Source organism: Ambystoma mexicanum, chromosome 8 (assembly GCF_040938575.1).
Source record: "Ambystoma mexicanum isolate Mex_15411 chromosome 8, UKY_AmexF1_1, whole genome shotgun sequence".
Classification (NCBI taxonomy): Eukaryota; Metazoa; Chordata; class Amphibia; order Caudata; family Ambystomatidae; genus Ambystoma; species Ambystoma mexicanum.
Genome location: NC_090929.1, coordinates 1,269,510,168 through 1,269,533,096, shown reverse-complemented (window position 1 = coordinate 1,269,533,096; position 22,929 = coordinate 1,269,510,168). Strand labels below are relative to the sequence as shown.

At 47.1% G+C, this 22,929-nt stretch overlaps 1 long non-coding RNA gene across 3 annotated transcripts in view; it reads left to right on the top strand.

Annotated features, from left to right (window-relative positions):
- LOC138472961 (uncharacterized) overlaps nucleotides 1-13,712 on the top strand; it is a 142,646-nt gene extending 128,934 nt beyond the window's left edge. For all 3 annotated transcript variants that reach the window (XR_011268702.1, XR_011268703.1, XR_011268701.1), the window contains exons 4-5: nucleotides 12,720-12,812; nucleotides 12,903-13,712. This is a non-coding gene — a long non-coding RNA (uncharacterized lncRNA). The remainder of the gene's footprint in view (nucleotides 1-12,719; nucleotides 12,813-12,902) is intronic.
- Nucleotides 13,713-22,929: the final 9,217 nt, after the last annotated feature.

Sequence of the window (22,929 nt, the reverse complement as noted above, 5' to 3'; positions counted from 1 at the left end):
AACATCAAGACACTAGACTACCGCTATAGCCAAGACACAGCAGAACCCTTCTTATTAGTGCAACTCTAACTAAACAGTGGCGCTACCACCTAACCAAACTCACCCAAACATTGAAACTACCTACTGTTAATACCAACGGAGGCTCTACCTCCCTAATATCTAAAAAAAAAAGAATGTTGCAGCCACTCATTCTTTTATAAATCCATACTTATTAACTAGATATGTCATACTAGCGACATACCTTCACTTCCATACTTCTCAATTGCATGGATATACATGACATTCTCAAATCACCATTTAACATTTTCTTTTTTAAACTCCAACATTTTATACCTAGCATATGAAACTTTCCTTCACTTCTAGATTTGATTGTTACATATGCCTAAAAGTCCATGTTGTTGTGTAACAACTTACTCCTAAAAATCCTCAAAACGTTAAATAGATCAATCCACACAGGCTTCACCTCACATACATCACCTTGCATTGCATTCAGCTATGCACAATTTAACTTCAGAAGTCCAAATTCCCTCAAATACTTGTAATATGTTAGGTCCTTAACATAATTGCTAATTTACTAACCACTCACACCGAAATGAACTCCACATCTAACTTCTGCATTCACATATGAATCTTCACATATGAGCATAAGTCCATAGTGCCTGCAAATCCTCAAAACCTATTAGCACTGAACTACATAACCAATCTCAACAATTAGAAAATATGCATATGCACGGGGCATGTTCTAATGAACACAGAACTACTGCGTTCAACTGAAGAGTGCTTACTGGCCCTAGCTTATACTTCCGACATTGTTGTAGAAGTATAACTTCACATAAAATCCATATTACTTCCTACTTTGGCGAATGTCCCAAAACAGGCAATGCATTAATAAACCTGGCGACTTTAGACTCTTAACACGTAGCACGATGCTCATAATACTTTCTCGACCTATAACAGTCACCTTATACGTTGGCCACTACAACGCCTCACTATTTGAGACGGAGCGGCATCAGCTGGGCTCATCCCTGCTTCTTCATGCACCTCGTTGGCTGCTTCTATTTATATCCTATAAGACTCTCTGTTCACAAAAGAACGGGGTTCCATCTTCATTGCCACAATATAAATCTCCTCATGTGACAGTGTAGCTTCCTTCCACGAGTGTTCATTTCGTCTCTTCCGGATTCCAACAGCCAGACCAGACTCAGCTGCATTACGATGAGACCCTACTTGCATCGAGTCCAAGTTCGATTTAATGCCACTCTAGCAAAGGCATACACGCAACACTGCCCCATCATTTCAAGAAGCACTTTTTCCATCGCTCTGAAAAAACAATGCTAGTCACTTTATGTGCCAGTCTCCAACTACGACGCAGCTAATATAGGAACCCGTAACACGGAAAGGAAAATCACTTCCTGGACACGCTGAACGACGTTGCAGGGTCCGTTATTCGAAACCCTGACGCAGCTCACAAGATAGCCACGGACTCCCGAGCACCGGTACACTTCTCTGACAGTAAGAATCTTTATGACTCTAAGTTCCAAAGGATCGCCGAATCCTTCAGTTGACACATGACGTCATCAGACCTGAACTTGCCACAGAAGACGAAGGTACTCCTGCCCTGACCCATGACCAACGGTCGCTTGCCAGGCACTGTCATTTGCACAGACACTTGTTTAATTCCATTACTGGATCCTCCATGCCAATATCGCACGACTTTTATAAACGGACCACCTCTCATTAGGACTTCCATCTTTCAATGTCAGATATAATGTCACTTCAACTTCGCTTCGCACGTTGTGCATTTATTTTCGCACGTGCGTTTATTTTGCTACTTTTAATCATCCGAGCGCAAACCAGTCAAAAACAACTTTTCACCCGGTTTCCTTTACTTCATCTTTCTTACGTGATGCATACAACTTAAGGGCAAGCCTCTCTTAACTCCCGCTGTCCCAGGAAGTCACTTATGGCCCACCAACACAGCGCCCCTATTAAAGTTGCAGCTGATGTTCAAGCGTTTAAACATAATGGATCACATCCATAACAACTTATGCCCAGGGATGGAGCACTCCCAATCTCTGCGGGCTGCTGACCCCATTTATAGTGATCCATTAAACCTCCTCCCTTATACACCCTGGGTGATGGGTTCGCTTACTTGATCCTTGGGGGCGGTGTCTTCTGTTTTCTTCTGGACCTGATTCATCCTGCACCCCCCCCCCCCCCCCGCAGCAGGCGACTTGAATCATTAGCTTCTTCATCACTTCACTTAGTTTCTCTTCATCTTCCTTTGCACATGGGTTCCTTTGTTTTTTTTTTATAGACATCCTTGTCGCCATTGTTATAAAGCTCAGTCCAGGCAGCTTTAAGTTACTTGATAAGTTTACTTCAATTCTTATGTTACAGTTACAGGCTTAAGACATAAGCAATAAAGAGAGAGAAAGACACCGGCACCCATCACCCAGGGAGGGAGGGCTCAACTGACACAACCTAGAACACTCACCACAGCATTCTCCCACTCATGCGTCAACATTCCACAGGCACTCAGGTGACATCATAAATCATATGACAAACCACATCAGACTAACCAAGCACATCACAACACATTCCTTGTCCTGTAACATGCATATGTTATCCAGGTATATGATCAAATGTATCCCTTTCTCTCTCAGGTATGTCACCACCTGTTTCATCCGTTTGATGAAACACCATGACGCTGATGCCAGCCCAAAGCGTAGACATGTGAATTCCCATATCTGCCCCTTCCAGCTGAACCATAGATACCTCTGGTGATCTGCTGCTATGGGAACAGTTAAGAAGGCATCCCTAGGATTTGTTGTGACCAATCAGTCCCCTTGCTGTAAAATGTCAGTTGGGAGGTGTGTACCCTCCATTTTGAAGTGCAGGTATATAGAAGCTGTTCAACTCCCTTAGATTAATAACAAGCCTCAGTTTGTGTCTCTTCTTCACTAGAAACATTTGGCTTATGACTCACCTAAATGGATATCCCAGCACCAAAATGCCAAGCAATTTCCCTCTGAACGCAACCTCCAGACAAATCCTTATGGCTTTCTGAGTACCTGAGGTGCATGGTCTCGCTAGACACAGAGAGCAAAGAGTCCAAGTGTATCAACATTGGACACAACTAACACCACAACCTACAGCTTTTTTCTTTTAAATGAAGGACGATTGGACCCTTCAAATGCTGGTTTGTTGTGCGCACACCCCAGAACAAACCAACATTGTCCAGAGTCTGCTGTTTCCTTATTTACCATGTAAATCAAATTAAACAGTGTAAAATGCATCATCATGAAAGATGAAACATTGTCTGTGACAGATGTTCCATTTCCCCATGGGCAACAGCTCAATAATGAATTTAACATTCTGTTTAGCTCATCATTTTATTAGAGAAAGTCAACAAACAATCTTGTTGCAGTTTAACTTGAATCATTGGTAAATTACCTGTGTAAACTTTATTAAAACATGCATTGTCCAGGCAATTGTTTATGCTGAAATTGTGCATTGCAATCTCAAAGGTACTGGCTGCGGCCATCGATTGTTCGAAAGGATCATGAGTAGTGGCAAAATTCCATTCTCCTGGAAAAGAGCTGTTGCGATACCCATTTATAAAAAAGGGGACAGAGGAAACCCCAGAAACTATCGACCGATCGACCTGCTGGATGTCCTGAGTGAGGTCTTTGCAGGCAATCTACTCAAACGCCTAAAGGAATGGGTGTCGAAATCAAAATCATACAACCCAAAGCAAACTGGTTTTGTCAGCAATGCAGGCTTTTGTATGAACTTGTTTCTAATCAACTTACTTAAGATGAAGTCTAAGAAGGAGAAAGGAAATCTCTACCTTGCCTGCATTGACATGGAAGCAGCTTTTGATTGCATCGACCGGAACCGACTATGGACCAAAATAGCTTCCATGGGATGCCCTGTCGATCTACTAGCTGCCATTAAAGCCCTCTATTCAGGTACTGTGATGTAAATCAGGCTGGACCAGGACGGGAACCTTACTAGATAAATAGAAAACAGCAAGAGGACTGAAGCAGGGGTGCCCTTTTGCACCTATTCTCTACAATGTATTCATCCTAGATTTGAAGGAGAGCTTAAATCCACATAGATCCTGTCCACAGAAAAAGCTTGATGCCCTACAGATGTATGTAGTCCAAAATGGCATGAAAATCAATGTGGGAAAATTCTGATGATGGAAAACGCGAGATCTAGAAGTAAGAGACTAACAACTTGGGCGCTGGGCCTTAATAAAATAAGAACGGTCTCTGAAATGAAATACCTAGGAATAATAATCAGTGCGAACTGCTGCGAGAAACCATAGCAGCTTAATCTCCAAGTCAAAATAAAGCAACTAACGGCCAAAGGCATAATGATAGGGAGGAAATATGGAAAACTCTCACTACTCCCTACCATTAATTTTTATAACCAGAAGGTAGTGTCGTCATTGACTTATGCAGCAGAGGCTGGATTGGGGCTCTCCTGAGAGGCATGGGAGAAACTAGTGAGCGCCTTTTGGAAAAAATATTTTAAGACTACCAAGTTCACTACCTATGGCGATCCTGAGACATGAGCTTGGTCTTCTGTCCTTGCATGTGCAAATTGTCTGGAGAGCTCTGCCCACCTTTGGAAAATGTACCTCTGTGGATTGCCCGCCCCAGCTCCACATCATAAAGATGAAAAAGGAAGGCATGACAGACTAGGCGTTAAATCTCTGGAGAGACAGATGCTTGAGTATTCAAAATCATCTAGGCCTTTCAGTAGAAAGAAACCTCCTACTGGTTAAAAGAGCACTCTGGACAGCGGATTGGGCCGAAACCGAAGTAAAAATATCAAATTCAAAGCTTCACACTTTATCTAGATTATTTACTGGTCAACTGAATATAACTCCGAATTATCTGACGAAATGTCCACATCCAAAATTGAGGGATCTACTACTGAGATTTCGTCTGAACATTCTGCAACCCAAGGTCATCCTGCTCAGATATAGAAGAATAGTAGATGACTACCGATGCCGTCTTTGCAATCTACAGCAGGAATCGCTTAAGCATGTGATCCTCTTCTGCCTGGCGTTAGAACAGAGAGAACTCTTTTTATACATAAGTACATGGTGAAATCCTTTGGAACGGATGCTGAAGCCTGGTGGGAGTGCCTCTATGTAGGAACAACCCCGGACGTATTGAGACCTTTGGCAAAATTCATAGAATACATTTTCGAGCAAAAACTCGGAAGGCAAATGGGATCGTGAATAAGCCAAAATGGGTTTCTGGATGGGTATAGTGAGTGGCCTAATCCCTCGGGACAAACCAAATTACACTTTTTCCATTTCAGAGGTGGTCAAGCAGGCCTATCAGAGATAAATGGACTCAGTGGGCCTCATTACGAGGTATGCCGGTAAGGCAAAAACGATGCAGGTATGGTAATACCGGCATCGTTTACCGTCCCGTTGCATTCCGATCCACAAACCCGGTATTAGCGGCACACTAAACAACGGTTCCGCTAATAGCGGCATAGGCGCGTACACGCGCCCCTTCAGGGAGCAAATACCGGCATGCCGGTAATAGGGGTAATTCCAACCCACACATACATACAAATACCGGCATCGCGAAGCGGGTAATCACGGCCTGCACGATGCCGGCCATACAGGCATCGCGGACCACCCGCAAACAGCAAGCAGGATACAAGGCAGCTGCCACAGGTGCACACAATCCCCACAGGTGGAGTCAATGGAGGCTGTGCCAGTATAAACTGAGCACACCCACACACCACAACCCCCCCCACAGGTGTAGGCAATGTAGAGTGGCCCAGTACAAAAGGAGCACACCTACACACGACACCTTCCTACACCAAAATGCTACCACTAGCAGTTGCAAACATGGCGCTGGAGGACATGCCTATACTGCTACAACTACAGCAACAACAGCAACAACTACAGCATCAAGAACAGGCAGCACAGAGGAGACGCAGGAGGAGAAGGAGGGTGAGACAGGCCCAGCAATTACCACCAGCGCAGCCACCAGTGCCGTGTAGGCAGCCACCAATCCCTCGCACCAGACCCAGCCCATTCAACCTAACCCCTGAGCAGATCCACACCCTGTACCGGTAGGACCGTGACACCATCACCACCATAGTGGACATGATACAGAACGACATTGCCAGCCACATAGAAATACGCACTGCCATCCCCCCACTACTAAAGTTGGTGTCTGTGCTACACTTCCTGGCCACAGGCACCTACCAACACACAATGAGCCAGCTGCATGGCATTTCACAACCACTATTCTCACGCATGCTGAACCAAGTGATGGATGCCCTCCTGAAGCACACAAGAACACCGCCTCTATGGCATGGGGGACTACCAATTCCACATGGGTGCAGTCGATGGCTCCAACACAATTGGGCATGCCTGCCAGTGCATGGAAGCCTACTTTGGTTTCGCAAGCAGGGCCTGTGTAAGTGCCCCCATACACTCCCTCATGGCACGTGTCGACGCCTCAACAGCAGCAGTGTTGGCTGCAATGGCTGTGGCAATGGCCCTCATGGAGTCATTCCCGTTGGATATTTGTTGCTGCATGGGTTCAAGCATCGACTCCTGTTGGGCCTCAACCCTTGACAGGCGAGCCTCGAAGGAGTCGTTGGCAGCAGGAGTACTGGTGGGCGGGGTGGTGGATGGCAGGGTGGTGGTAGGCAGGGTGGTGGATGGCAGGGTGGTGGGAGGCAGGGTGGAGGATGGCACCAGCGTGGGGCCCACGTCCAGGGCACAGTCCTCCTCAAAGAGGCCTATATCTGAGTCTCCAAGGTCCGAGTCGTGGAGGCAGGGATCGTCCATGCTCTCGGTCTCTGTAGGGGGGGTAGGCTGGTAATGGGGCTTGGGGTGGGTGTGCCGGACATGATGTCACCCTCATTCTCCACTTCTGTATCCACAACATCTGCGGTGGCTGGCGGAGCGGGAATGGAAACGCCTCCCACTGTTGTGGGTGGCTGCTGCTGTACTGTGGCTGCAGGTGTCTCCTGCAGGGTTACTGCCCGGTGTGGCACACTGCCTGTTGCTCTGGGCAGTTTCTTGGGCTGGGGGGTGGCGGTGGCCTTGGTCCCTTCCTATACAGTGGATGAACTTGCACCCCGGTCCTGAATTCCATCTTCCTCATCGGTCCCTGGGGGATAGAAGAGATGCAGGTCATCAGTGATGGTGTCACATGGCAGCTATGATGTATTATTGCGCTGCGATATGTTCATACATTCATGCATCAAATTATTTCTGGGGTGTGGCATTTGGTGTTCTGAGGGTGCATGTGGGCAATTAATACATGGCTGGTGGCATGGCATTGGTATGGTGTCTGTGTGGTGAGTTCCATGGGCACGGTTGGGTCATGCTGAACCAACTGATGGATGCCCTCCTGAAGCACACAAGCACCCATATATCCCTACCACGGACTGCCCAGGAGATAGCCGAAACCAAAGTAGGCTTCCATGCACTGGCAGGCATGCCCAATTGTGTTGGTGCCATCGACTGCACCCATGTGGAATTGGTAGTCCCCCATGCCATAGAGGCGGTGTACCGCAATCGCAAGCAATACCACTCCATCAATGTGCAAATGGTATGTGACTCCAGCAAGACCATCACACATTGCTGCGTCCGATTTCCTGGATCCACACATGATGCCATGGTACTGCGCAACTCCACGATACCCCGTCACATGGAGCGACATGCTGGACCACGTGCCTGGCTGCTCGGTGAGTTGCACAACAGGGCCATGGCCATGCTGTGGGGTACTGATGTGTGCGGATGCAGAAGGGGGGGGGGCTACTGCACCCGGGTGGTAAAGGGGGGAATAGTGCACCTGGGTGGGAAAGGGGGGGGATAGTGCACCTGGGTGGCACTAGCCAGTGAGTGGAGAATGCATGCAGAGCTAAACATTCCTCACCTGAACCAGCCAAACGGAGCATAACACATCACTGGGCCACATATCACAAATATTGCATATGGATGACAACAAGTAAGAAGCACAACCAGGGCACCATGGTGATGGCAAGCAATGCATGACTGAATAGGATGGCAACAGTGGCAATGCGGCTAGTGTGACCATGCATAGTAAAGAATATACAGCATGATTTGGCGGCCAAACATTTTCGCACTACCACAGCACAACTGCCAGAGCATGCATGATTACACCCTGCATCATCTATTGAACCCCATCCAGTGTACCACACCTCATTACAGTATACATTGTATCTAGGTGACTATTTTGTACACGTACAGGGACATGTGCATGCCCACACCAAATAGCTGCTGCCATGACTGTGCTCCCTGAAGGTGGCAGTTCAGAGTGACACACGCCTATTTGTATCTCCTTGCAGGTGATGGAGGATATCCCAGGAGGCCGTGGCTACTTACCCCTTTCCGGAACCCGCTTTCAGCCATGAAGAGGAGTACAATCGTGTGCACACTCGTACCCTTGTTGTGATTGAGCAGACCTTTGGCCTGTTGAAGGCGCGGTTCCACTGCCTAAGCAGGTCTGGTGGGGCACTCCTATATAGGCCTGAGAAGGTGGCGAAGATCACCATGGCCTGTGTCATGCTGCACAACATGTGCGTCCGAAGGAATGTACCACTGCCACCTGACATTGACATGCATGGGTTGGGTGAGGATGAAGTGGATGGAGACAGAGGCAAAGGAGCCCCCCTGCCAGTACGTGATGCACGGGATGGCCATGCTGTACTCCAAGCACTAATTGACGAATACTTTTGCAACGCAGGGACCATAAATGTAATGTGCCTGTGACACACTGTCTGCATGTGGACATGCACACTTGTTTTGTTAGAATTGCCCCACTGTACACTATCACAGATTAAATGCACATGCACAAAAATAAGTATGTCCAGCCAATGATTTTCTTGCACACAACGGGTGTATTTTCCAGACACATGATAATGTGAACATAATCCCCTCACAACCCCCAGTGAACACCTTCACCCACCCTACAAATCCCAAAAATACCCAAGTAAACTCCCTCACCCACCCTACAAACCCCAAATGTCCCCATATGTCCAACAAACACTGGTCCCTTCACCAACGTACATTTTCAAAATGTCATTGTCTGCCCACTCTATTTCTTTGCAATCTTGGGATCCGGGGGTGCCATGGTCAAGCGCTGTGCACTCCTCTGCATCAACCGCACGGGGCTCGATTGGGCCGAGGTAGAAGGGGTTGTGGCAGTGGAGGTGTCAATGATCAGTCCCATGCCTGCCCCAGGGTGTGGGCACTGCGTTTGAGGTAGATTCGCAAGCAGGGCCTGTGTAAGTGCTCCCATACACTCCCTCATAGCACGTGTCGATGCCTCAACAGCAGCAGTGTTGGCTGCAATGGCTGTGGCAATGGCCCTCATGGAGTCATTCCCGTTGGATATTTGTTGCCGCATGGGTTCAAGCATCGACTCCTGTCGGGCCTCAACCCTTGACAGGCGAGCCTCGAAGGAGTTGTTGGCTGCAGGAGTACTGGTGGGCGGGGTGGTGGTAGGCAGGGTGGTGGTAGGCAGGGTGGTGGATGGCAGGGTGGTGATAGGCAGGGTGGTGGATGGCAGGGTGGTGGTAGGCAGGGTGGAGGATGGCACCTGCGTGGGGCCCACGTCCAGGGCACAGTCCTCCTCAAAGAGGCCTATGTCTGAGTCTCCAAGGTCCGAGTCGTGGAGGCAGGGATCGTCCATGCTCTCGGCCTCTGTGGGGGGGTAGGCTGGTAATGGGGCTTGGGGTGGGTGTGCCGGACATGATGTCACCCTCATTCTCCACTTCTGTATCCACAACGTCTGCGGTGGCTGGCGGAGCGGGAATGGAAACGCCTCCCACTGTTGTGTGTGGCTGCTGCTGTACTGTGGCTGCAGGTGTCTCCTGCAGGGTTACTGCCCGGTGTGGCACACTGCCTGTTGCTCTGGGCAGTTTATTGGGCTGGGGGGTGGCGGTGGCCTTGGTCCCTTGCCGTACAGTGGATGAACTTGCACCCCGGTCCTGAATTCCATCTTCCTCAACAGTCCCTGGGGGATAGAAGAGATGCAGGTCATCAGTGATGGTGTCACATGGCAGCTATGATGTATTATTGCACCTTGATATGTTCATACATTCATGCATCAAATTATTTCTGGGGTGTGGCATTTGGTGTTCTGAGGGTGCATGTGGGCAATTAATACATGGCTGGTGGCATGGCATTGGTATGGTGTCTGTGTGGTGCGTTCCATGGGCACGGTTGGGTCATGTTGCACTTGTGTAGGCATTGGGATTGGCACTCAGCATGCGTGTGTTGCACGGTGTGCCACACATTCTCAATTGGATATGTTGATGTGGGCCTGGGACATGCATTGCCTTGCCTAGTCTCACTTCCACATCACTTGTGCCACATCATGGTTTAGCCTACATGGATGTAATGGGTCACTCACCTTCTTCTGTGGATGATGTGGTGCCCACCTCCTGGTCTCCAATTCCCTCGATGGATTCAGGGTCTATGAAGGTACTGGCGGTCTCCTCCCATGCCATCAACTTCACTGGGGAGTGTGGGCCCCCGCCTGTCGCCATTGTGGCCCTCCTGTTCTCCGCCAGGATCTTCCTCACCCTGAGGCGGAGGTCATCCCACCGCTTCCTACAGTCACGCACACTCCTTGGGGTGGTTCCCACTGCCGACACCCTCTGTGCGACCTCCTGCCAGACTTCTTTTTTTTTGGTTTGGGCCGCATGCTTCATGTCAGTGCTCCTGATCGTGGCCGCATGCTGGGCCAGGGTGTCAGCAAGCATGCTTAGTTCAGCGTCTGAAAAACGCTGTTTTCTCTTCCTTTGGGTCGCCTTCTTGGTAGCCTTGGACATCCTGCTTCTATTCTGACACAGAACAACACGAAAGAACTGGTGGTTGTGGAGGATGGCAATGGATTGTGTTTTTAAAGATGGCTGGCGGTCCATTTCCCGTTCCTGCGCGTTGATGTAATTTCCGGGTCCGTTTTTTGCAAACACGGTAATACCGTGCCGGTATTACCGTGCCGGTATTTAGGGGTGGTTATGAGGCGGTAACGCTATGGGCGGGCCCCACAATGCCAGTATACGGGGGTTGGTGGCCCTTTACTGGCATGGCGGTATTGCCACTAAGGGCCTGGGGGAAAGCGCGTGCTCGCGCACTCGTAGTCACCTGCTGTTAGCGGGTTCATACGAGCACGGACCCGCTCATTCCGGCATGCCGGTAATGAACCCGCTTTTACCCGGCAACTCGTAATGAGGCCCAGTATGTTTAACACAGACATACAACCACCATTAACTGTTAGTGATGTTATGACGCCCTAATTGTTTCATTCCCCCACTAGTGTTGCTCCAGTGACTGATGATATTGTTAACTCCTCCTCTGAATTCTCTCTCTCCTTTTCCATAATTGGGGAGATGTTTAAACCAGGTTGGCCTTTTAACCTTTCTTAACTTTTTTATTGTTCTCTTCCCAACTCCTTTATTTTGAGTGCTATGGCTGATTAGTAATTGCAAAAGTGTAATTTTTCCAGGATGGATTGATAAAGCAAATGTTTGTGATGAACTAAATGCTTCTAAAAAAATGATTTACTTAAAGGTATTTATAAACCGTAAACCTAGCGCATAAGTGTACTAAAACTAAATATTGCCTGCCTCTTGGGATGAGTTGCAGGTTGTTCAGGGGGCATCCAGGGGTTCACTGAAGAGTATGGTGTCTAGTGCTTTTTTGCAGTGTAGAATGGAATCAGCTTACCTAATAATGTCGGTAGACACTGTAGTTGCATGCATTAGGTCCATAGCAGTGGCAGTCAGGTTTCCTGTTATTCTTTTTGGGGTTTGGCTCATAGCTTCAGTGACACCTAGAGGAGCAGAAAATGGCAGCGAAACAGTGATAGAACACACAGACATTTGGCTTGGTGAAATGTCATTATTCACTCCTTTTGTAGGTTTCTGGAAGTGTGATTTGCTGAAAGGTAAATATGTTGTTTGTGCTTTAGTTGCTGTTGGTCAGTTGCTTCCCTCTTTTGTCAATTTAATTGACAGGATCCCAGATATCCGAGGCTTGACAAAAAACAGTGTTTACTTGTTTTATTATTTTATATTGTCAAGTTATATGAATAGTTATTTTTTTTCTTTAAAGCATGCTGTCAGTTGAGCTTGCTGAAACACTAGTGTTTCACTGTCTCTCCACCTCGTTCCCAAGCCTTAATGCAATTCAAATCTCAGCTCCATCCAGGTTGCAAACATCAGGAGTACTGTATGTTATTCAGATACTCTGATAACGTGTCAAAAAAAGCCTTTTCTGTATATAGTTTAACAGGGCAGGCATCAGCAGAATTGCTTGGAGCTAAACAGTAGTTCCTGCTGCTTTCAATCTGCCTAGAAGAACCTGGTTAACCTGGTGCCAACACCTACCAGCACCAGTCATTACATTCGATTCAACAATCCAACTAGTGGCATACAAACATACCTACATGACATGAACTTTTTGAGGGATTGAGAATGTGTAAAGTAAAGTAAGGTATAACGGCAAGACATTTGAAGCACAATAGGTCTATATAAGGGACAACAAAAATTGAAGTGTGTATCCATTATATTTGTAACTTATCATTTAGCAGCTCAGTTCCTTATTCATAGGGGTAGCAACTGTGCTTACTGAGTATCCATTGCAAGTTCAAATGAATAGCTAATCTGCGTTGCTTTCCTTCCTTCAGAAGTAGGGAATAGAGCAACTATGCATCCTCTCAAGATAGTGTGTCTATTTTCAAGATCCAGCCCAAAGGTTCCATTGATAAGTAGGAGCAAAGGTACGTTATTGCCCATTCAAATAATGCCAACGTTTTTCACCACTGAATGATGGTATTGTAGTTACAATATTTTTCAATCTTTGCTTTCAGACCTCATCAGGAAAACTTCCTTCATTCTTTCCCTCATGCTTCTGCTGGTGAAAATCTGTCTACTACTCCTCCTATCACGATATATTCCACAGATCACCCATCATGCACTGACATTCCTGAGCGTCCACAGTGTTCTACTGAATCTACAGAGGACCCTGGTCACACAACAGGCACTGTTTCCCAGCCTGGAGTTACGTTTGCCCACACAACTGCTGATTGCACTAAAACTGTTGAAGATACCAATGCTGGCACACAAGTACTACAAGACGTGGCTACTGAGGAATTTGGGGAATGCAGCGGAAATGTAAAAATGCAGGTCACACTTGATATGCCGCAAGACTACTGATCAGACCCATATCTCTTTCAGAGCAGGGCAATGTCTACACCTTTAGTTCGAGCACTTCTTGCAGCTGGTCCATTTGTATAGTTTGGCCTGGTTACCACCAGCACGGTATAGTATATTGGTTGCATTCAAATGTTTGTTGAATTGTTCTTTTTTGCTTTGTTCATGGATTTGATTCAAATCTCTAGCTTTCATTGTCAAATTCAAATGACACTTTAATTGGATGTTCCCTCCATAACAAAAGTGTGGTGTGTGACTGATAATAGATGTGGCTTGTAGTATAAGATTTCATAAATGAAATATATATCAGGTAAATAACCTTGCCAGTTTTGTGCTTGAATATTAAGCATTCCAATTAGCAGTTGGCAGACAGTGAAGGAGAAAAATAATACTGAAACATACCATTTATAGTAATTGTTTCAATGTATAATTGAACACCAAATAAATACTGTTACATACAAACATAATGCACGAAAAAGTATGCCTCTCTATTAACAGTTCCTAGTAATTCCTGCAAAAGTAAGGAAATGGTAGTGACACAACCCCTCTATTACCCGACCAGTGCGGTGCCGGTGCCCCCCGAGGAGCACTTCACGCCCCCCCCACACCGGCATCAAAACCTTGCTCCGCCACTGAGAACTATCATCAGAAGGCCATCAGCACACTGCTGCATCAAATCATTTCCCAGACAGTTAAAGGCCAAAGTTTTATTAGTTATTGTGACAGTGTTACTGCACTGCAATTAATGTTGACGGTTGTTGTAGAAAGAAATAGACTTTCCCGAGCATCTAGTCCATTGAAGTAATGTGCACAATCCTGGTACATGTTTCATTTCAGTTGCTCTGTCTCTGATGAGATTTATTTATTGAGCTTTGATGCATGCATGTAGCTGTTTCCTTCTAAAATATATTTTCCTCATTTATATTACTGTTTATTGTCTTATAAGTAGCACTTGTGACCATCTTGGTATCAAAGTGCAGTTGATCATTTTGCACGTAAAAGCCAGCAAATCAAACATGCATGTGTCTTCTGGTAAGGAGTCCCATGCTGCAGCTGCCTGCATCTGGAAGAATCTCGCTATGGTTCTGCCATGCTTAAAGTGTGCCACTGACAGACCGCCATTGAAGGTTCAATGCAGCAGTCATTCGGAGTATACTAGTCAAGTTCATGTTTGTCGCTCAAATAATTTGATGCTTTGCTGTAGAAGGCCCTGTGAGTTAGTGTATGCATCTTAAATGTGACTCTGCCTCGTAAAGGGACCCAGTGAAGTCTGCAGTGGATCACAGAGATATGATAGCATATGGGACTGTTAGAAACGATCCTCGATGCAGGATTCAACAGGAAATGTAACTAGTTCAGAACCTTCTGCAAGGCTTCAGGAACAGAGCACCACAGTAGTAATATTTAGTGCATGTTATTTGACGTGCTTGGGATACAGTGATGTTAAAACAAATGTGGTCTGAGATGACCCAAGTGGCATCAGGTGCTGCAGACGTTGGAGATGACAGATCGAAGCATGGGCAAGTTGGAGTCGAAGGTAACCACAAGGGTTCTGGCTTTGTCTTGGTCAGCAACGGTAGTGTACACTATGGGGATGGCATTAACTGATGATTTGTTTTTAATGCTGGTCAATCCAGGGTTTGGCAGGAGGACCTCTGTGTTGGTTTGATTCAGACTAATCTGGTGTTATTCATCTATACCTCAATGACTGTAACCTTTGCATGATTAGCAGCAGGTTCCCCTTTTCTGCTAAAGATGATCTGGGTGTCATATGCAAAGTTATAAATGAGTGCTTCTTCTTGAAGGGGCAGATCACGGAGGGGGGGGTGAATATTAATGTTAAACAAGAGGGGCGACAGGGAAGACCTCTTTGACATGCCATAGTCAACCAGGGAGGAAGATGATTTAAACCAACCCAGGTAAAATCTTCACTTTCTCCAACTCAAAAGAATTCTATCTATCCAGGCTTCAGCTTTTCTCGACACCCCCTCACTCCCAGTATCTTCAGGCGGATGACAAATGGCCTCATTAGGACCCAGGCGGTAAGGGGTTTACGGCGGCGTAAACAGCGCCGACCCTTACCGCCTGATTCCGAGGTCCCTTAGCGCCATGGAGGATTTAACACCTGCTTTTAGCAGGTGTTAAAATCCATGGCGCTAAGGGACCATGTTGTTAATTACGCCACCGTAATTTACGGTGGCGTAATTAACGCCTTCCCCACTCCCATTATGCCCTATGGGGCAAAAATGGGAATGGGGAAGGGTAAATGGGGATTGGGGACTTACCGCCCCGCCAACCTCGGAATGGGGCGGTAAGTCCGCCAACCACCATGGCGAAACAGGCTGTGTCTGAACTCGAAAAAAGTGTCAGCATGGGCAAAGTATATAAAGAGGAATCACTTTAATACAAAACACATCAGCAATTATGCAAATATTACCAAAGTGACTTCTATATGCCACCAAATCACAAAAAAACTAAAAAAAATAATACAGCTACAAGCAAATTTGCATTTTATACAGTCAGCAATGTGGTGCGCCTTCCTCTGGGTGAGTAGTATGGAGGATACTCAGAAACGAGACTGCGCCAAGTTAGTATTGAAAAACCAGTTGTTGGTTTTATTTAAACAATTGCCCTTGCTTATGACACGTGTTTCGGCTTAAGAACCAGCCTTTCCCTTTGCTTTGTGATAAATGCGTTCAATCGCGTGCTGTCAACAGATTGAACGCATTTATCACAAAGCGAAGGGATCGAACCCATCGACTGCTTGAGACTTACCTGACTCTCATATAGGGAACAAAAATCTATTAAGTGACAATAATGCCCTGATTTGAAAAAGGCTGGTTCTTAGGCCGAAACACGTGTCATAAGCAAGGGCAATTGTTTAAATAAAACCAACAACTGGTTTTTCAATACTAACTTGGCGCAGTCTCGTTTCTGAGTATCCTCCATACTATATACCAATTCAAGTGGTTTTGAGTGGCTTTTCAAACCACAACTCAGTGAGACGTGACACATCAGAAATGATAAAGGACAAGAATATTTCCATTTCTTTCATTTCTTTTTCTTTTTCATAATTCTGTCGCCTTAAACAATACCGACCAAGCCACAACATCAATTTGTTCCTCTGGGTGAGCATTGCAAATTACATGAATAATAGCATAATACAAGTCCACTTTATAATGGGTAATAGTGTGCAAGGCGAATGTAGCAGCACTTGTGAAAATGCATGGAACAAACTAGGGAATGTGAACCCCTCTTAGTTCTTTGTTGTAGGAATTTTCCACGTGACAAAATAAATGCATATGGCGCCTGGTCGAAACGTGAACATATGAATAATCCAAATAGGCAGGGGAGTTGCTATGTCTGGAAAAGACCCGGGGCTAAGCTGATGTCGGAACTGTTGGGACCGGGGGCTAGCTAGTCTTTTGGCTGTAGCTCCTGAGATTCTATCCGGGGCTACAACCAAAAGATCAGGGGCTATAGCCCCCTTAGCCCCTCCCCCTAGCAACGCCCCTGCAAATAGGGCAGTCCATGCAGAAAACTGTTGGCATCTGCTTCCGACGACGGAAACATGGTGTGGCGAACTTGACCCGAAGAAGTTCTCCTTCACGTGTCGTTCTGGTACCAAGCTTGCCAGCACATTCTGGTCAGGTCGAAACATGCACACTCTGCACTATGGTCTGTAGGGCAGCAATTAACTCCAGGGCATTTCTGTTTTGTTGCACATAGACCTCATTTCAGTCTGTGGCTTTCAGGCACAACCCTCAATTTGCTAGTAACCAATTAGGAGCTTTCCATGCCTGTGCCCAGGAACCATGGACCATCCACTATGCAGAGAATTAATTACATGAAAGACAGCAAGGATATTGATTTCTTGTCTCAACTCTAGTTTGCCCCGGGATTCACACATGAAGAGAACACAGGCAACCATTTCACCACTGATGAGCCAAAATGTCTGTATTTATCAATGCTTATTTTAAACCGAGCACTGCTAAACAGGAAGCCTTTGCCTCCTGTATTCCTGCCGCTTACACGCAGGCAAAGTTGTTGCTAGGCAACATTACATCCCAGAAGACACCAACAGTGGTGTCAGGCATGTGACATGCTCCTACAAGTATTCAAGAATAGGGCCGTGGGTCTACCTATATATTTTACAAATACTTTTACACAGCTTGCACCATTGATATACCTTTTGGGAAATGTTCGTTACACATTCAGGATAATTTAAAAGCACACCGAAAAAAACGGCTCAAGCTTCCTATGTTCAGAATGAAGGCAGAAAAACAATGTAATTTTATATTCGGTGAATTCCTTCCCGTTTGTTTGTGCGTACGTGGGCGTAGTAGCGTCTCTCTAATCAGAGATGCACAGAAGACATAACTGCGAACAGGCGATAAAAATCAACAGAAATAGGAAGACCACATCGAAGAGTGGAGGCAAATGTGGGTGAACGCTTCTCTTAGCCGTATGTAGCCCAATACGCTATTATCAGAAGACTTCAGGCGTTGGGTCACATAATTAATTACAAGTGAATTTTGCACGCCTAAAAGTACTGTTCATGCACATTTGAACACAACAAATGCATAATGCATAATGCCCGGGGACCACTGTGGTGGAAACAGCAGCAGTACGCACGGCTAATACATGACTTTACACTTACATTACAAATGGTCATGAAAACATGAGCATACCCAAGTGAGTTGTTACAAGTGGCTCAATAGTGAGGGCGTGTGTGTCCTACGTTTCTGGGCGAGGACGCGTCGTGACATCGTCATGACGCTCCTCTAATAAAAGGGGCTCTGCTGGCAGTTCTAGTCAGTGCAGCAGAGCCCCAGGAAGCGGCAACTCGTGTCTGTGTCTACTCAATGGGATTGGGTATTGCCATGTGATCGTGGCCTATGCGTGTTTGCCCAACCTGGGTGCCTTCAAGGTTGAGACCACCACGCGCTGGGTGCCCCCAGCCGAGGACATCCGTCCGGTGATCCCGACTGTGCAGGGTGATCGGATGTGGGCCCCCAACATTGGCGACGAGGAGGTCTCCCCGCCACGCACATCCGTGTGCGGGATCCCTCAGGTGGTTCTCTTTGTTTTGTTTTGTTCCCCTCTCACAAAGTGAGCGGGACAAAAAACCTGCGTGGACGGTTGCGGCCCGCGACCGTGTGAAGTGCAGAGGCGGTGTCGGCCGCGTGGCAAGTGGCCCAGGGACCTGGTGCTATACAACCGCACAGGTCGCCTGGTGCCGCTACGGGGGAGGAGCTGTGGCCGCTGAACAAAGGGCGGTGGCTGCTGAGGGTAGCGGCTCCTCGGGGAGTGCTTGTGCATCTCTCAAGAGTTTCCACCCAGAGAATCAAGGAATAGCCGTTGTACCACTTTCACCGACAGAGGGTAGCGACTCCTCAGGGAGTGCTTGTGCACCCTCAAGAACCTCCATTGGTCCAGACAGCCCAGGGGCCCAGCAGCAGTGAGTGCAACCTGCTCCACGCCCTTTACCCATCATGGTAAGGATGATGCGAATGAGGTGGTGTGTCGGCAGGGTGGTCAGCTCGCACCTCTCTGTCCATTCGATGTCATGGGTGCTCCTGCCAGCCTAGGCCCCCCGGTGGACAGTGTGGGTGCAGAACCTGGAGCTGTATTTCGAGGCGGTGGAAGTCAAGGATAGAGCAAAGCACCCAACTCTCTTGTATTAAGCCGACTCACTGTCCAGAAGCTGTTTAGGACCCTACAGCCCAGAGACCAGTCCTATGCTGCAGCCATCAGTGTCCTGAATGAGTACTTTAGGCCCATGGTCAACAGGGACTATGAACGGTTCAGGATGAGGTGCGCGAACAAGAGGAAGGGGAGAGCCTTGATGCATTCCATGGGAAGCTGTGTGGCATTGCACAGTCTTGTGTGCTGGGCAACTTCAAGGAAGACGAAATCAGGGCGCAGATCATCTACGGCTGCAGTTCATCAAAGCAGCACAAGCAAGTCCTGAGGGACCCAGCGCTAACCCTCACACGCAAATCAGAACTCGGCCGTGCCCAGGAGTTGGCAGAGGTGTGGGTCTCAGCCATGGACTCATCCAGACAACACCTCAAGCTGGAGGCCCCTATGCAACGGACCAAGTTGGAGGAGGTGTCAGCCATCGGCAAGGGGCAAGGAGGTAGACCCATGAGGAGAGGGGACTGGCTGCAGAGAGACCCCGGTGCCACCACATGTCATCAGTGTGGCCGGGATCTTCCACATCCGCAAGACTGCCCAGCCAAGGGACACATCTGTGGGAGGTGCGGGAAGGCAGATCACATCGCATGGGTGTGCTTTGCCTCAACGCAGGCCAGCATGGTGGGAACATCAGCGGGGAGTGGATCGAAGGAGAGTGGGGGGAGGAAGACCCCCAGAGTGGCAGCAGTCCAAGTGGCTGAAGATCAAAGGAGGAAGTGGTGTGACTTTGCTGAAGAAGAAAATGAGGAAAATGTATTCTTCTTGTCCTGCAGCAGCATCAGCAGCCAGTTCGATCTAGGCATCTTTTGATTCCTGGAGCACGCTGTCGGACCCCCCCTTGGGGTGGGAGGATTGGAACACACCTGTTAGGTTGCAGTGTTGTGATACTTTGTTGGGTGGTGCCAGGACTGGAATGCACAATATTATACTAAAGGAAGGATGTTACGAGCAGCCCAATATTGAGGGCGTGTGTGTGTCCTGCGTTTCTGTGGGAGGAAGCATCATGACATCGTCATGAAGCTCCTCTAATAAAAGGGACTGGCACATTCTAGTCAGTGCAGCAGAGCCCCAGGAAGTGGCAACTCATGTCTGTGTCTACTTATTGTGATTGGGTATTGCCACGTGATCATGGCCTATGCATGTTGGCCCAGCCTGAGTGTCCCCAAGGCTGAGACCACCATGCGCTGGGTGCCCCCAGCCGAGGACATTCGTCCGGTGATCCAGACTGTGCAGGGTGATCCCTGCACCTGGCTCGCTGCGTGCCTGCAGCTGAAGTATTCGAGTCGGGTGATCCCGACTCCTTCGGCGTGTTGGGGGCCCGCCCGGTGACCAGAGGCGGGCCCCAACACGAGTGTCACATATATGGCTATGTGATAGCAACACAAATTGTGGCGGTATAAGCGTCAGGATGTTTGTTGATTTATCAAAGTAAGATGCAATATTTACCCGGTAGCACATTATTTCCGGTGCACCCTCAACGACATCAGCATCTTCATCTTGACGAATGTAAGGCAAATAATGCATATTCTGTTATTGTTTTTCCTAAACGAGTACCATTTCTCCATTGAAAAAGTGATATTTGCATGTGCGTGGGATCGTTCTTCATTGTGTGGAAGTTGATTGTCTCTGCAGCCGAAAAGCTCTTTATTTTTGTACATAGGTCCCTACGGTCAAATTAAAGCATGTATTATTTACCCTGTTGGAAGGAATTGGTCTGGAGACTGTTCTGTGCCTAGGTAGGTCTGTTTGACTATGTCTCGCATCCCTCGCCACCTCCGCTCAAATGTCAGCTCACTACTATGGGGGCACCTGACTCACGGCATCTTCGAGTACCGCTTTGATCCAAAAGGACCTCACCTCGACCCAACTTGATGACAGACTCAAACTACTGGAAGTCATTGTCTCAACTTGGCTGTTAACTCGAGCAGTTGGACTCATCAAACCACAGTTTCCCAGGCACCGACTCGAACCACACAGAAACTCATCTTGATGCTGAGTTGCCCCTGGATCAATGCGACTAGCATCATTTTGAACCCAGTTCAACTGAAAATTGCCAGGAATTTTCCATCACAATGCCGTTGAGCCTCCTGAGACACAAATAAGGTACTGTTGAGAGGCCTGCCCCCCTGTTCCACTTTCTGGGACCATAGTTACTTTTAAGCCACCTGATTGCAACCTATTCTCCAAGAACATATACTTTGAAAAGTGACATTGCCTGAATTGCTTGCCTGATCACCCCCGATCAAGTAACCAGAGTGCCATATTGTACCAGTTTTGCAGTTTCTGGGTTTTCTCTAAATGGGTGGGTTTTTGTAAGTGTCTTTAGTTAGTTGATTGCATTTTGATTGCTTAATAAATGTATATTTATTTTATAGAATCTTCATTGGACATTATTTTATTGTGAGTGTTTGCACTATTGCTGTTTGGGTTGCTACTGATTTAACTTCACCCCCTCAGAGATTATAATCTGCCCTCTGCCTACGTTACCACAAAAGGCGAAGGTGGTATAGTTGTGAAGGTGTGTCTGTTCGACCTTTATGATTGGGATTACTGCTGGTTTAGTGGTGGTGTGTGTCTGAGTAGGCGTTTAGCCGCTATTCATACCTGTACTCCTGCAGAGCAGCAGTAATTTGGTCACAGGTTCCCTTGACAAGGTTAGCAATATTTTGTCTCCCTTTCAATGCTCTCCATTCACCTACCATTCACCTAGCATATCTGTGGTCTAACTCTGAGAATGGTATTTAGGGCATCAGCAAAGAGCATACAGTGATCGAAGTGGGCGGGAGCGGTTGGGAGCGGTGCTCCTCTACTTTTTAAATTACGTTTTACTGTTTCTATACTTTTATTTTAAAAAGAAACTGTTCCAGAATGGTTTCGTTTTAAAATAAAATTGTTGGAAGAAGTTGAAAATTGCAATTCAGTGCACTGCCCTGAACGTTCCCTTAAATAGCTGGTGCATTTGGTTAGGGGGTTGGATTGCACGTGGGAGGGGGCGTGGTGATCGGGTTTGTGGGGAGAGGGGACAGGCCAGCAGGGAACATAGTTCCACTACTTCTTTTCATACACTTCGACCACTGCATAATACTGTATTGCTTTAAAGAAAGGAATGTCCATAATGTGTTACCAAGCATATAATAATGTGTTTATGAAAGGTAAGTGCAGTACACTATTTACAAAAGGGGGTAAGTAGTTCACTGCTAAACTTTAAAAAGATAAGCTGTAGAAATCCATAATTTAATTCAAGTTAACACAGGTTAACTGCAAATACATAGTCAAATCATAAACTTTTGTAAGGTGTTTCTCTTTAAAGTATCTGAAACGTGGCGTGTGCTGCAACAAATAAATGCCACCATTTCATCTACCACATATACTAATAAACTTATCAATGCCTGCAGACCTTTTCTATCCTCCTCCAGTTGTCTCACCTTAGCCAGTGCACTGATATTGTCTAAATTAGTGTAACGCTCACCTGATTCCCACGGAGGCGCGGCTCTGAAGATGGACTGGAAGGGCCCCTCTATTCTGGCTTCTCTGGCTCGCAAGAATACCCTCCTTAGGGTTTGGAATGGTGAGCTCTCCGTCCTGCTTCAGATGCAGGGGCGCGTTGAAACCCAGTTACTTCACTGGATTGAGGGTTGATGGAGTTCAGGTAAGCTTGACTGTTCAGGTAAGGCGCTGTAATAGTTCTGTTCAAAAGTTCAAGCTCTTTAATTATGTCCGTTGTCTTATTGCAGCAAGCGCTAATGCTCATGTCCTTTTCCCCTTAGGGACCGGGGTTCGGATGCCGGAGAAATGGCGCCGACCCGAAGTGAAGCGTGCCGCTTCAGTAAATGGCAGGTAAGTTCCGGATGAGCGCTCAGGTAATGTCTTTACAAACGCTCAACAATGACTTTGTCTTTTTTCCCCATAGGGGCCGGGGTCCGGAGATGCCAGGAAGCGGCAGGACCCGAAATGCAGAGGGAAATATCCAACAGGTAAGTCTTA